General features: G+C 37.2%; 1 long non-coding RNA gene across 3 annotated transcripts in view; it reads right to left on the bottom strand.

The window, feature by feature from the left end:
* Nucleotides 1-17018, bottom strand: part of LOC112992013 (uncharacterized) — a 63839-nt gene that overhangs the window by 33695 nt on the left and 13126 nt on the right. For all 3 annotated transcript variants that reach the window (XR_003261428.2, XR_003261423.2, XR_003261425.2), the window contains exon 3: nt 12717-12764. This is a non-coding gene — a long non-coding RNA (uncharacterized LOC112992013). The remainder of the gene's footprint in view (nt 1-12716; nt 12765-17018) is intronic.

Below are 17018 nucleotides of genomic sequence, written 5' to 3'. Positions count from 1 at the left end.
TTCTTCATATTTTTTCACTAAACATAACAAGTCTTCTGTAGAACATGCTAGCAGCCTCTTGGTTTATTATGTAGTTTTGTTTATTAAATGTATTCAAATGTAGAGGGAAATGATCTGTTTTAAAAGTACTTGTTAATTATTTTATATCTAAGATTTTAATATTTTGTTGTAAACATTAAGATGCTATATTATATTTTGATAAATTTATTTTCACATACCTTTTGAAATTATGCAGAATGTTGCAATGGTTCTTTTTATTTTATAATCAAGGCACGTACTTTTAACTAGCCTATAACCTCATCTATTGCACAGTAATTGCATGCTATGCAACAGCTTACAATATTTACATAAGCTGTTCAGACGCAGTAAACACTCAGCAGAAACTTTAATAAAGTCAGATTAAATCTTGAAGTTCTTAATTCATTTTTAGTCAGTTCTTACATGTATAAGCATTCAGGAAAGTGATTGCAGAGAGTAGGGAATGACCTCAAGATTCCACCCAGTGCTAATAGATTTATTCTGAGATTCCTTCTTTGCTGTCAGACAGTACACAGTTCCATTATCAATTAATCTGAATGTTTGCTTTAATACAGTTCTTTTATAACTGAGGTTTGAAGATATTTCCTAGACCTACAGATACTTTAGTAGTTTAATCTCATAATAAGTATTAAATACAACTTGACAATAAAGATTATCAGACTGAATGGTTTTAATAAACTTAGAGTTAATTTGCTGAAAAATTATAATTACTTCTTTTTTAATCAGAGCATGACTTCATGGAGGGAGGAAATTAACTCACTACATACAGCCAAATCCTGATTTCTCCAGTTCAGGCAAAATTCCCGTGGAACGCAGTTTTGCCTGAGCAAGGAATGAACAGGGGTAGCAAGGTTTGCCTGTGGTAAATACAGCCCTCAGAAAAAATGCTGTCTTTTCCTGGTATTACTATCAGGACAGTTACTATTCCACACTATGCTTCATACTAAATTGGCTTTGCCAAAGTATGCTAATGTTTACAAGCTATCAGTACCTAATTTATCCTATTCATAAAGAATGGGGCAAAACCAATTCTTGGTTACCATAAGTCAGTTACTTTTTTTTAATTTTCCAAAGATATGAGACTAGACTGTGTGTATCTCAGCTACCAGAGCCATAAATGATCTTGTATCAAATTAGAAGAAGTAGGAATTTTTGGCTCTAAAGTTTATCCAATAAATTATTCAAGATGTGCGTAAGAACAAAGCTCATACATTGAAGAATGCCTGAGATGAGAGATGTGGGCTGCTACCAGGTCAAAAGCGTTTATTGTTGGAAGGCCCCAAGGATAAGATTTCTAACAGAAACTCAGAATTTATTTGAGGACATGTTTCTTCATCGTCTGTTTTACTCATCCCAGAGCTTTACATGGAGGAATTTTAGCACAGAAGATAATTGATATTATCAATATGAGTTTGATTATGATAAAAATGATTTTTTTTCTTCTTTATTTTAAAAATATGAACAGCAGGTAGAATCCATTCCTTGTTATTTAACTCTGCTTACCCTGATGAGTAAATTTTCAGAGTGCAGGTGGGTTGCGAAGGGATTTTGGCAGTGGATTCAACATATTGAGAAAACCTGCTTTTCCTTCTAATATTTTCCATTGTAAGTCAGTCTCATGCCAATGTTTGTGGTGACTGCCACTAAAATGCAGGCAATAGGCGGAGGAGAGATCCTTTAGAAATCAAACCATATGAAGAGTTTGATTAAAATGTGTTGTATGCTGGGTCTGTTTCTCTATTGTTCCTCGCATTATACAGCCACTGCAGTGTGGGTTTGAAATTACCAAAGCCGAACTTTGGTGATTTCTATGTCAACATGGTTATAATGAGTAATGGCTATGTCAACATGGACAGCTTATCCTGCTCTCAAACTCAGAACTGCTTGCAGCCCCACCCAGGTCTCTCTTGGACCTTTAAAATGTGCAGCTGAGGTTTGAGCTCTGGGAATGTTGGCCAGTCTTGAAGATTAGAGCCCTTGTACTCTGCATGGTATCCTGTGGATGTCCAAAATTGCCAGGACTCATATCCAAGTAAAGCAATAAATTGCCATTGCTGAGAAATGGTGTATTGCCATTTCTTCTGGACAAACAGTTAAACTGCTTGCAAATAAGAATCCCCTGGTATCCAGCCCGGTGCTTGGGACTGGCACAGGCAGAGCATTAAACGGCTTGCACATAGAATTCCCCCAGCTCCCCTGCCTCTCCTCCCCGTAGCTCAGACCTGGCACAGGCTGTTTTCAGATAGCACAGTTTTCACACTAAGAGTTTGTGTTCTATAACAGTATTTCAGACTAATTTTTTGCTAAAAGCCTGTCATTTTAAAACACTTCATATATATGTATATATGCAGATTTACTATAGATTTAATATCTATGATGTGAAAAGTGGGAAATCGTATATATACATATATATGTGTATGTGTATATGTGTGTGTCTGATCTCTCCTGCTTTTCAAGTACTGTGAGAAAGACTTGTCAGCATTTTACTACGGAGATGAAAGGGGGAGGGAAAGTGGCTTATTAACAACTGGAGTATCTGGACAGGCTTAACACACACTGAAGATGTAAGATTTGGACACAACTTTCTGGTGTGTGATCCCAGAGCTCAAGCTCAATTGCTTGAAGGCATGTCATAGCCAGCATTTTACACCCACTTGGCATTAGTATAAATGACTACACAAGGTGCAGAGCAGTAGAGAATTAGTCCCACTGAGCTTCATAAAAATCTAGGGGAAAAGAAATCATGCTTTGTGGAGCCCTGAGATAAGTATGTCTTTTATAACTTAAAATGTTCTGGGACGTGCCAGTATAAAACAGAAGGTCCCAGTATAGCCAAGAGGAAAGTATACAACACAAGTAAAAACATATGGAGTCATTTAGAAACAAGCTAAAATTTGTCTTTTACAACCCCCCGAACACACACTCTCCTGTTCTTCCTGCAGCTTGCTAGGAAAGGGTGGTTCTGGATTTCCTTCCAGATGGAGAGCTCAGCAGCATAGTCCCGTTCCAGCATTTCTTACAAAACTGCTGCATTATCCTGCTTTTTTAACACATTTTAACAATTTAACTTATTTTAACAAAATATTTCACTGTTATTCTGTCTTGCTCAAGGTAGAGGAGGAAAAGGACACCAGCACTGTTAAAGGTTGCACTCAACATCTGTGACTGTCATTTGTGGAACAAGCAATCCTCGCTGTCACTGGGTTATTTGCAGAAAAGTGTTTGTTTCATGGACACCGTCCAAGGAACAGCAGCAGCAGTACAGGTACTAACACTTCAAATTCAGTGTAAACGGCTAGACTCATGGGATTCCTTTGACCACTCTTTCGTTTATGATTTCCTCTTTCATTGTATGTGACATTTTGAAGATAGAATGCTGCTGTTGCACACAAGTAGCCTGTGGCAATGGGTAAAGAAGAGGCTTTTGCAAACCTCTTTGCAAGAGGAAATGCATTGAAAATGTAAACCATACTAACTGTCATATATTTGTTTGTTCAGGTGGTTTATTATGATGTAGCCTATTGTGACACAGTGAAATCTATTATATACATCTGTGATTGTTTAACGTTATACAGCTTTCATTAAGTGTGTGTTGACCTAGGTTCTCTTTGTCTTTCAAAATTCAGCTTGGTTCCTGTAGACTGATTGTTGTGGCGCCATAAATCTCAGTCTAGATATTTCCTTTTCCCACTCCTTGGCAAAGGTAGAGCAGCCTGGAAACTGGTTTATCCATCCTACTACAAGTAACAGAGCCTCCAGAGTGTCTCCATATTACCAGCTCGGACTTGCCACAGATTTATCTGTGTCCATGTGGGGTCCAAACCACATGCCCCAAAAGAGTTTACCTGTAAATAACTGTGTGACAGAAAGGACTGGGATGTGACAGCATTTGAATACGCTGGCAGACACCATCCTCCATAGACTGAACTCCCTTGTCAGCTCCAGGTGAGAACATTGCGAGCGCAATGCAAAGGAAAGAGGGCTTCCTTAGAAGCAGCCTATCTTGAGCCGTTAATTCAAGTATGAGTTACAGAAGCCTGTTTCTGGTATTCTACGTAGAGAAGAGCAGGGGTCCCAGCTGAAATACACTGGGGCTATCCAAACTAGGAGTCTATAGCAACTATAGATTCTGTAGCTGTATGTAGGTCCTGCTTGCCATCTCCTGTTCGCAGCCCTGTATCTGCCTTTCCAAAGGTGACTCTTTAAAAAGGGACATTGAATTACAGGACAACAACAAAGTTGCTCCAAAGGTCAAGGATAAAGAGACAGTATTGGGCATGATACGGGAATGGTTAATAATAGATTAAATAAAATAAAACAAGTTGGCCTCTTTTGCCCTCCAAAACTGAGACAATCGTTGGCAATAGATTCACCATACTTAGGCACAAATTTCCCAAAGGAGCCCAAGGGCTGTAATCCTTCCTGCTATTAGTGCTGACCTGTACTGTGACCTGTCACGTAAAACAGAGCAGCCACACAGCAGCATGGTGCTCCCCATTTAGATGAGCACTATGTCCATCCTAGTGGCAGTCATTTACACATGTCAATGATGAAGAGTGGATCCACCACAACTGCTTATTAACCCTCCATATCCCAAAGTGTGGGTCACGTTCTCTCTTCAGGGGTTGAAGGTCAGTGAGATGGACGTAGAAGGTATTCTAAGATGTATGAGGTAAGCCCTTTAATAAAATTTACTGATTTGGGGAAATTAGGTTGTGGGATTATCCTAATTTTCCTGAAAGATAGATGTTTCCAGACTAACCATTTCTAGATGTTAGAAAAAACTTTATCCCACAGATAAGAAATGAGTAGCATTACATTTCTAGTCACTGTCATCTACAGCAATACGAAAACTTAAATAGATACACCTTTTTTTACCTTGGATATTAGATATTTTAGTGCTTCTACCTCCCCACAGAAATTATATTCACACAGTACAAAAATTTCAAACAATGGTAATAGCAGGAAAAAAAATGTTTTTCTTTTTTTTTTTTCTAACTTGGTGTTAACTTAATGATATGTGACATTGCTATCAGTGCAGTGCAATAAAAATGAAATGGTACCCAATGTGCACAGACACTATGGAAATTTCAAATGACAACAGCAACAACAAAAATTATACTTTCCCTTTCCTTTCTTATGCCCTTTGCATTAACGTAAGGATATGTGACTTTGCTATCCATGCACTGCAATAAAAATGAAATTGGTGGCCAATGTGCCTAGACAGAGCCTTCAAATAAAACAAAAATAAAATTATACTCCTTTGCATCATGTAAAGGATACATGACGCGAAGCACAAATTTCACTTCGCAGCCACATCAGAAATAATACGCCAGCTGAGAACCTATATTTCTTTCTCATCATGAGCGATAAAAAAGATGTACTTAGAAACAATTATTTTTTTAATTTTTCTTCATTTTGTAAACACTAGAAACATGTTTTAAAACAGTGTCTTCTATTAGACTCATATTGTGTTTATACACTTTCTAAATGAATGCTTTTTTGGTAACGTGTTTGTGTCTAACATTACTCATATAAATAAAAATATACAGTCATTTTATGGGATAATAGGCAAACAGACATCTGCATGCAACATTTCCCTCATTAGATCTTATCATGTTAGCATATTTTTATGACTTCACTACAAAATACAATGTGCTGATTTGAAACCTTCTTAAATGTAACTTATTATGTATGTTAACAACCCAAATGCTTTAGTTATGCTTGGAGAATTATTTAATAAAGGAATAGTTAACACTGATGTAGCATGAGGCGATGTGACCTGGAGGAATATGCCTGTAGATACCGTGTGAACTAGAATAGCAGCTCATAATCTATGATCAGTGAACTGCTGATGGTCCACCAATCACTTCTTAGACAAGATGGGGTAGCAGGCTGACTGTCCTTGTTTTCAGCTACAAAATTGCATTACAAATAACTGTACATATATTAGGTACCTTAGCATTATTTTTTCTGTGTAAGCAGTATATATTAGGTACCTTAGCATTATTTTTTCTGTGTAAGCAGTTTTCATCATTAATACAAAGATGCATGGTGTTTATTGGAAATAGCCTGTGAAATTGAGAGCAAGTTGTTCAAAGGACCATAATTCCCTAGAAAAACTGGCTTACGCTTTAAAACAATGACAGTAAATTAAAAGCACTGGTCTGGAGGACTCATCTTGGAATTAGAAACTCTCCCAATTTAATGGGCGGGGGCTACATTTTTGGATGCTGTAAACTGATTGCTATAATTGCTTAGCACAAGCACAACTGTCACGGCTAAAAACCCTTCCTGAAAAAGGAGCAAGGGACTGAGAGTTCAGCCATTGGCAATATCATGTCAAGGAGCCAACAAGCACATAAACAGATAAAAGTATCTGCTGTTTTGAATTACATCTGGATGTATACTACCAACAAAGTAAAAAACAAGGAATTAGATGAGTTAATAATTTGGCCACAAAAATGCACAAATGCACTGCTTGAATGCTGTCACATCACACTGCAGAAGTATTAGACAGGCCAAACTATAGAGACCAGAAACTACCAAGGAAGTGATTTACACACTGGTCAGTCTGCACAGACTGTCTGTTCTGCATGTACTTAAATGCTTTCTTAGCTGTGATTGGAAAAAATGGAATGAATCCCCCAAACCATTAGTTCTTTCAGCGGGGTTTGATCAAATTGTTACACTCTCCATGCCCAGGCTCTGAAAGATGAATACATAATTGAGAAATTCTCTTTTATAAAACATTTCTTAAATCCAACAACAAAAGAGTTTAATCATACAGTTACTCCCTTTTCAGGGGTAGTTCTGCCATAGCTGTTTGGATAGAATGACTGGAAATCAGAGCTACAGTCATTTAAATAATCTGTTAAAAAGCTATTAAGTTTCCCTAATGCTAGTCATTTTTAAATGGCTCTTGGTTTGATTCATGAACAATACATGAACAGTACATGATTCAAACGGGCAATCTTTATTAAGTACTCATTCCAGAATGAATGTCAAACTGGGTGAAATCCATTGTATATTGTAGCATTCTCATATATTTTTTAAAATAGTTATTCCTTAAAGTTCAACTTCTCACAGACTAAACTTGACGGAGAAGTTGGGACTGCCACAGAAGATCAAGGAGCCAACAGAGGCTGAAAGATATTATATAGATAATTGTAAAGATCTTGCTACAGTACCTGTGCTTTTGCAGTTCTGTAATGACTTTTTGCTATCAGAACCTGTCAGGTTTAATTGAAGTCAAAGCTTGCTACTTAATCATGAGATCCATAAGTGTGTAAATATTAGTGCTGCTGCTGCTGAGCAATGAATCGTCTTAGTATTAATTAGGAAGAAAATTGCTTGTGCTGCTTTAAGGATACGGCACATAGTGGGCTGTGCTGAGAGGTGCACCGAGCTGCTATTAGTATATTTACAGAGAGGTACATGCAGCAGAAGGGAATCAGGAGCTTCTGCTCGAATTCCGTTTTTAACCAGCATGGCTTAAGGCTTGAGTAGGTTATTTTCTCACCATACAACTGTTTCTCAGTTGTCCCAGCTGTAAGATATGGATTAGATAAATTATTACTCACCTGACTGTGATACTGCAGGAACTGAAAAGTTCACTGTAATCTAACATGGAATTTCCTACAGTTAAGAGCATTTCAGCATAATACATAGTATATAAACATAAAGGCAGTCACCTAATATTGTATAACTTCTGTGGTGAACATACCCATAATTCCTGTGCGCAGCTGATGTTGGGATGATATTAAAGGAAGGGTTATGGCTACTTGCCATTTTGAAGCAAACAATATACTACCAGTTGAGCAATATGATCAAAATCCAAAGCATTGTTTCTGCCATATTGTAAAAGAAGTTGGGTTATGCACTTCAATGTCAAAGTGACTTAGATCTGCTTAAGTAATTCTAAATTATGGTAAGTATTTAAACTGATAAGTAGAGATTTAATGTGGGCCACAATAGGATTAATGAATAAATATAAGGGTCTTATTCTAAAATGTGATTGTAAATAGGTAGCATAAAAAGTAGCAGTACAATTGTTAATTTATACTCAAGGTACACTTTGTACAGCATGGTGGGCAGTGAAGTGACAGATCTGCAGAGCTTCTTGCACGATCTAAAGAACTTCCAGGACACAGTTTTTCAGTTCAATAGTTCATTAAGTTAAAGTTCATCCACTACTCAAAGGTTTTTAGAAGCCTTAACACACATTTTAGCACGCAGCGTTCTTGCAATAGTATTACCAATCACATACCAAAATGTTGTCCTGGAAAAAGAAAGGGTTTGGTTAGGATCCTAGATGAAGTATACTTCTAGAACACTTTAAATTTTAATGAATTCCAATTATACTCCATTTTGGGCAGCGATGCTTCTTTTACTGTTGAGTTACTCAGGCCCATAATCAGGTCCCTAATATGTTCAACAAAGCATCAGGATACATAAAATATCTTACCAGATAATCCTCTTTGGAATCCACAGTTCAGTTATTAAGTATTCCTTTCACTAATCTCTGTAATCCTCTGTTGATATAGGTCAGTAAAACAGTGGCTAAACCTCATGATAAAACCAAGTCTAGATTTTGTATTCATTTCTTTTACATTTTTTGTTATATTTTTCTCAGCTGCTCCTATTCCTGAAGACACATCACCAGTGTTACAGGTGTTGCACATGGCAAACCCCAGAAACCAAGGGGGGGGCTTACATAAGTCATGAATCAAGGGTCATCAGCAAACTCAGACATATTTATAAAATATATGTGAAAGTCAAGACTAGGATTGTATGCTGTTTGGTAACTGAGATCACATTAGTTCACTAGTGTTTGCAGCCACTGGATTAGCAATCAGTGTTAAATCTTCACATGCAATGAAAGTTAACAATGCTGGTTTTATATTGTCCCCAAAAAATCATTGAGTCTGTTTTCCCTTTTTGATTACAGTTCATTTAAGGGAAGAACGTTACTGCATGCTTTGAAAATGTTTTATGTGTCTTTGGCTGATAGAACACACAAAACGTTTGAATAGGCCCATTTATTTGAGCAGACGTATTAAATAATACTTTAAATGTGAACATGCATGTCATAAATTTTGTAGTCTCTTTAAAGTAGGATAAATCTGTGTATTTAAAATAGTCTTTCTTCAAAGCCATCTTTTTTTTTTTTCAGGCAGTCATAAAGGAAACTCTGATTTGTGCTGCATGAACAATGCCAGCATCATCATTTTAATGTTATCCATATGGGCTTCTAATAATAGATAAGAGACTACATTTGTATTGTATGTCTTAGAGACATTTAAAATCTTGATAAGGAAAGGCTGATTTCATTGGCCCCACAGTTAAAGGAAAGCAGACCCTAATTAAAAGAATTCTGTTCTGAATTAACTAGTTTGACATGTGCTAATTGACAGTTCCTGTGAAATGGTTCTAATTAAAGTCAATATGTCTTTTTCAATTAAAAGGAAATTAAGAATATACTAATATACATTAACAACTTAATCTGCCTTCAATATCCCATACATCAGCTGCTTTTTTTCTAATGTTATTGGAGAACCATCTGACATGCATCTTCTACTGTTTGGTTATGGTATCTCATTATTACTCAACAAGAATGCAGGCACTGGTGTAGGTATCCTAGAGCAAGATGGTAACCTGCCTATACTTACTATGTGCAGTTCTTTATCTCTTGTCTGATTAAAGGTAGATTCACCTTTCTGTGCAAAAGAAAAACAACTTTTCTTTAGAACAGAAATGTTCTTACTAATTGCACATGGGGGCAAGTATTGACAATTAGTCAGTGAATCCAAACTTCTAATGGAAGCTTTAGAAGTAATGGCATACTGCTGAGCCACTCTTTCATTGTTTGGCCCAAGTAAAGGCAGAATTTTGACTTTTGAGAGCCATTTCTCCGCATGTTCTGTTTCAGAAGTGAACGCAAGGCAGAGTTCTCTGCTGGGAATGCTTTTAATTGTATATACAAGAAGAAAATAGAAAACATGCCTGCTTGGTAGAGCAGTGCTGAAAACCATCCTATTGTTGTTGCTGGAGATGTGACGTGGCTGTTTATAGCCACAAAATTAAGTATTCAAATGTGCAGTTGACTTTTTGCTACCATTTCCATAGCTTTATTGCTACTGACTTCCCTAACTGAAACACCTCTATGAAAAATATCAGGCCCCATACTCATAAAATCACTATCTCAACGTACAGTGAACTATGCAGAAGATAACCATTTGCTCATGCGAACTTTGCTATTGATTTTTCATAGTTTTATTGTTTGGGAAATAATACAAGAGTAACTTGATACATTTTAGGGAGAGTAGAGTCAGTAGGGGAACAAGCAGACTAATTTACTTAAGAGGTAATTAGCTGCTTAAAAAACCCTTCTTATGTAGGCTGTTAAGAACACAATCTCAGTTCTGTTAAAAATTTTGTATCTCAGGGAACACTACTTCAGCTATGAATATTCACTCTGTGGAATTTATCATGGAGAGAATATATTATCTAGCCAGATTTCACCAAATGTTGTCTCGGCTCCAGCAGTTTTTAAACTTTTATTTTTTAAAAAGTGACTCTCTTAAATTGTAGCAAAAACATTTATCTTTTTAAAAATATGAAAATTCAGCAAAGAAATAATCATTTACCTGTGCTATTGTGAAGCAAATTAAGTGATGGACACAAATTTTTGTAGTTTGAGAAACTGAACCAGAAGGTTGTTGAGAGTGTGGTTAAACTTCAGAAACTATGTAAAATGCTTTGGGAGGATTTGTGGGTTGTGGTGAAGGTCTGGGTTTTTTTTTTTTTTTTTTAATTTGAGGTTGTTGGCTTTCCTGGTATTTGTCAAAATTTATATTCATTTCAAGAAGCAATTAACATCCAAAACATTACATACTCTTGAAATAAAAATGATCATGTTGCATGTTATTATCTGGTTCTGTTTAACAGAAAGTATACAGGCCAGATTTTCAAAACTGTATGACCAGATATCATATATGCAGTTACTTACTTTTTGCATGAAAGCAAATGTTAATGAAAGGTTTAAAACTTTGTCCCAAAGTATCTACTGTGATGCTATCTACTACTACTGTCTACTAATTAGATCAAAATACCTCATCTCAAAGCTAAGAACAGTATTCTTGATCAGTTTTCTTAATACTGTGTAGCAGATTTGTACAACGTTTTGAACACAGCAAGATACTTGGGCCACTTGTCTTGATTCTCAGGCTAACCAAAGCTTTTTGGCTAATTATGAGCCAAATTAAAGGGTCTCAGAAAGATCTTAATCTTATTCTCCTTACTTGGGTTGCTAGTGGGTCCCTGGGACTCTGAAGAAAGATTTAAAGGGAAGAAGAAAAATTAAGAATACAGACCTTTAAAAGTCACTGCTAGGTTCTATCAAATGGAGTTAAATACCCAGCTGCCTTTGAGGACCTGGGATGAATGGCCTGTTTGCATTACTTCAGTGCGAAAACTTTATTGGACCAAACCAGGTGCTAAGCTAATCAGGTACTAAAGATGTCCTGGTCCTAAGCTAAAATAGCCATAAGTTTGCAATAGAAACTCAAATCTTATCTTAAATTTATCTTTTATTTAAATGGAGAAAGCTCCCATAACAAATGGGGCTAGACTCCTTGACACCATAGCTTTGTCTATTGAAACCTTTTCATATATCATTGTTTAAGCTGTGAACAGTTTTTTCAGAGAGCGTGTCTAGGAGCATATATGATTCAGACACCACTCCCTTCTCAGAGTGCGGTTTTTAACCACTGCCCCAATATCACGCTGGTGCAGATGCACCACTAAAGTAAGATGTTAAATATGTCTCTAAATCAGTAAATAAACAAATCTCTGGGAGACGGCAGAAATTCTCACTACTCGTATTCATTAAAATTCCATGGTACTTTGCACAAGAGGAATGCTAATCCTAGAGTCTAAACTGAGGCCCAATCCCACAGTCTCTTAAGATATGCTTAAAATAGAGTAAGACTACTTGCAAGATTCAGTTTAAGGAACTAATTGACTGCACCTCAGCAGTACTCTGCCTGTCTGAAATGCAGCTTGTTTTTCAACTGGCTGCATTATTCTTTCTTCTCTTACCTCCTTTCACTGTTGTTTTCCTGTAAGCTGCTAAGTACTTGCTGTACTTCAGCCCAAAGTAGCTGTATTTCTTGCACAAGTGAGAGAATGAGGAAAATGATATGTAGTACTCAGAAAATTATTTTGCTTTTACCACCCTAAACCTGTTTCAATATTTCAACTCCTTGGTCTAAAAGAGGGGACAAAAGGGGAAAGGGGCTGGGGCACACTTTATAAAACAATTGCCTTGATTCTGAAAACACTTATGAATGAACTTCACTTGAAAAGTAGTCACATTAACTTCAAAAAGTCAGGGGTGTGTTTGCTGGAGTGTGCCAGCGTAGTGCATTTCCAGGACGTGTCAGAATCTTCTTCTTGTAATGTAAACATTTAAAGTGAGCTCAGTCTTGGTAACTCTTGAGTACTCCTTATGTACACAACTAGTCTCAAAAGCCAGGGGGTCATGCAGGAAGAGAGGCTTCTTGTCTAGATAAAGACCTGGCTTTATATAATTACCTTACTATTATATAAGCAATATCATTAGTCTCAAGAAAATATATAACTACACGAATAAAAGTAGTAAACTTGCAAATTACCTTCCTGTGGATGAAGGTCTAGATGCTTTTCAGCTGAGTCTGACAGCCCTGTAAGTTAAAAAGAAAGTAAGACCAAAAACAAAAAAATCAAGTTCCTATGAACCTTCCAGAATGGAGCTATCTTTGTCTTTATATAAATAATTAGTGAAGCAGTCTTTCTGTTTATATCCAGCCTAGCTAGATAGAGTTGTTTGTGTGAGGAAGAAACTGCTGTGTTCTTGATGCAAGCCAAGCACATCCTATAAATTCTAGAGTCCAAGAAAAATTTTTCTTGGCAACAGGTCTGCTCAAGAAATCAGCATGTGGGACATGGGATGCCATGGTCCATGTAAAAACCTCTGGTTAGCAAGTTTTTTCTGCTCAAGCGTCTGTCCTTAGCATTCTTTTCTTCTCCCCCCTCCCCTCCATGGCATTTATTTTATGTAGTCACATTTTCCTAGCCATGAATGCTGTGAAAATTATACATCCTCTTAATACATACATTATGGAAAGTGTTTGTTTTCACTGTTAGAACAGATAAACATATTTTCACCATGTATTTGTTCATGAGCTGAAAAACACAGTCATGTGGGGTGTTTTTAATATCTTGTTGGCTTCACTATTGAGAACATTTGGCCCCAGGCTGCCTTCATTTACATACCATGTCCCACATCTTTTCTATTATCGTTAATTGAATATTCACATTTCAGTTCTCCTGATTCTGACCCCCATTTGGTTTGCACATTCCTCTGCACTCAGTGGCATTAATTTTTCTGGCATTATTGTTGATATTAGCATGCAAATAATTGTTTCATTAGAGTTATCCCCTTCATTGCCAGGGAAAGTGGCTTAAAATCTTTTTGGACTGATAATATCTCCCTCTTTTCCATATGTATAGGTAAGATTAGTATTGAAAACAAATATAACTAAAGAGTTATACTAGTTTCTTTTTTAACCTCTTACATTTAAGTATTCAAACTTTTCTGACCTTTACATTCAAACCTTTACATTTAGGGCTAAGCTTTGTCATCTTGATCTTTGCCCCAAGGTGTCTTTTTGAAGCAAAAACAAGAAGCTTAACTAGAAGGATGTACTTTTTTCTAATCATAACAAAAGTTTCATCTTAAACAACTAGCTGAAGATAGTTGAAATATATCACGAGTAACCTTCCAAGAAGCATTACTTCCACTACAGTAGTGAAATCTGATTCAGATTCTGCCTTCATCCTGATTTTGATGGCTCTGTTCTGTGCATTTCAAGTGCACAGACAACGGAGACTGTGCCAGACATGTGGACAGGTAACTTAGTTGCTGAATGGAAAATGTACAGAAGTGATAAACAGGTAAGAAATCTAGTGTTTGTCCTGATTAATCTGTGCAGACTTTTTATTATCCAAAGGATCAGCAGAGCTCCTTGTAAATCCAGCTAGGAGAAGGCCCTCTGGGATGCCCTTCAAAATGCTCTGCAGCTCCTGATGGCCATTGAAATGACTGTCCAAAGTGGGGTGTTGGATATTCTCTCGTAGTTCCTGAAACAATGGGTTACTGAACTTCTGCACAAGTTCTGTAGAGAACTACGTCACTTTTTGTGAGCCAAAGAAAAAAATGCAGAAAACATTCAGTTCTGGATGGATTCTTTTCAGGACCTTCCGGTCCTGCTCTAACCCAGAAAACCAGTTCTATGTACGTAGCACATCAGCATTGCTTTATGAGCCAAAGGAGCTTTGAAGTCCCAGAGCAAAGTTTTTCTGGGCCTTCCACCATTTTTGCTTACACCCTACGGAAATCTGTTTAAAAATTGAAACTATAGATATGTATGGACTTCATGATGGTGTACTTGAAAGTCAGTAACCAGAAAGGTTAAGATTAAACTAGTCTTGATACTTTAGAAAGTAATCTTCAGTTATGTCACTAAAGATTATCTCATCTGTGGTATGACAGGATACTTTTATTCATGTCAAGCCCAAGTCTTTCCATTTGTAATGTCATTCCTGGCGGCCATGCCAATGTGTGAGTCCCACTGGAAGAACAGCGTTCATGTGGGTGCATCAGCCTACCAGTACGCCATGTACTAAAGGAGTGAGGGCTTTGATATGTCTGTAAAAAGAGAATAAGAACATACTGCACAGAAATCAGTGAATGAGCCAGATGGAGTCCAGTTAAATGTATATGAAAAGTACACTGTAAAGAGTAGTTGTAATTCTAATCCCAGATAATATTAAAATGGATAGTAGTGAAAACAGGTTGGCACTTTAAGTCCGGTAAAATGTGTAGGTACCTTGTTTCACTGATGCAGAAATTGCACCTCTGTGTAAGGGTCTGTTAAACTTCTGGGGCAGCTAATTTACCTTCCATACCCAAGATACCGATAAGGGAGATTGTTCTGGTGGATGAAAAGAAAAATATATGCTGTAGATTTCAGGCCCAGCTCAGCCTGTTTTGGAAGTCAGTGGGAGACTTTCCATTGACTTCAAAAGGTGTTGGCCCAGAATCTACCTTACTGTGAGAGCAGATCCCTCTGGGATACGAGAACAGTCAGATCCAGCCTCTAAACACCAACATCTCCAAATCCTGATATGTAATGCTAGAAATCTCAGCTTCAGCGCCAAAGTGGCAGTTTTTTGAGGTCACATCCATCTTTGTGTGAACTAAACAGCATTCATAGGTACTTATTCTTTCTGAAAACAGGTGTAACTTTCAGTTAGGCACCTAAATTGGAATTTGGATGATAAAATATACACAAGCAAGTTTGAAAACTTCAGTGTAGGTAAAGACAAGGAAAAACAGGTGGCGCAAAAGAATTCAAAGGAAGATTCCCATAGAGAACAGGTATTCTAAAAGGGTCAGTTCTTTTCTGTAGGCGTTACTGGTCTATTGCTATTGTCTGCCTCAAACATACTAAAAACTACTGGTTCATAATACCTATAATCTTTGTGTGAAGTTCATCTGTCCTCTTAAAGCCATGGTAAAACCATTTTATCTTATTTGTGGAGAAACAGCACACATCCGTGAATCTAAGAATTAATGTAATCTAAGAAATGTCAGATGAAAAGTTGCAATGGAGCTTTGTTGTGTTCTTCTGGGGGTATTTAACTTAACCATTATGGCCTTGATCCATGAAATGCATTCTAGTGCCAAAAAAGCAGCCCACTAACACCAGCTAAGTATGTGTGTGTCTATGCACAGATCAGATTGCAGGACTGGAGCCCTGGAATGCCCTTAAAGTGAGACCAGACTGTGGTCTTATGTAAGACCTCTTATTCAGCCCAGTTGAAATCAGTGGGGCTATTGGATGAAAAAATACAAATAAGCAAAAGGAATTTCCAGTCCAACCTTAATGTTCCACGTGGTTTGTGTATGTGCATACTCAAAATGCAATGTAATTTTATATTTTATCATTTGAATCATATAAAATCTGCATAATTTATGCAGGATCCCACATGCCTGTTAAATAGTCAGAGTGCTTTTCATGAGAAGAAACTAAAGACAGAACTGAGATGTCTGTCTCTATGTGTATGCATGCAGCAAACAGACCCAATTTCCTGAGAAAAACTAAGTGGAAAGGAACTCTCTAGCTGCAACATTTTACACTGGTTTTCAAAAAGTAAGAGGCCAGTTCTGATCTGTATCAATAATTAATTACGAGGACTTTTTAATTCTTTTTTTCTTCTGTAAACATAAAGCTGCAGTTCAGTAGGACGATGCCTTCATGACTAGGGGAAGCATTATCCCGCAGTTCTAGAAGGCTGAGGTCAGTGATGTAAAATGACACAGGAGCATGTAGACTAGTTATGTTTTAAAGTATGCAGTGAGCCAAGTGTGTGTCCGGAATGCCACAGCAGGAAATGACTTGGATTGCAGCGGAGACATTATGTTGTGTTTGTTTAAGTTGGGGTGTGAAAGGTGAGCCCTCCCAGCCCTTTCATCACTGTGGCTGTGCTTAAAACATTGTCTGCCTGGCACTAAGGGTAAGGTGCGCATTCTCTTCAAGCAGCTGTCAATCTTTTAGCTTGCTGGTTTGCAGGCTGGAAGAGGAGACACGTTCCTGTTTTCAGCATGTGGGCGAAAGATCACGCTCTGGCAAATTAAAGTGGAATGAAAACTGAGTCTTTTCTCTAGGTTTATATTATAGCTTCCTCTTTATCTCTTGTATATACTCTTTATCTCTGCATATACTGCAAAAGTGACAGCTACAAGATCTGGGATAGTCCTTCACTGAAGTCTTCTTTCTCACTGCTATGCAGAGTGCATGCTTGTACATTGTTGTGTTTTGCTGTTGTTTCTTGAGAAAGGATCTATTTATTACCTATGTATTTGAAATGTG

This window comes from Dromaius novaehollandiae, chromosome Z (assembly GCF_036370855.1).
Source record: "Dromaius novaehollandiae isolate bDroNov1 chromosome Z, bDroNov1.hap1, whole genome shotgun sequence".
NCBI lineage: Eukaryota > Metazoa > Chordata > Aves > Casuariiformes > Dromaiidae > Dromaius > Dromaius novaehollandiae.
Note: the sequence above shows the minus strand (reverse complement) of the source record. Positions and strands in the feature narration are given on the sequence as shown.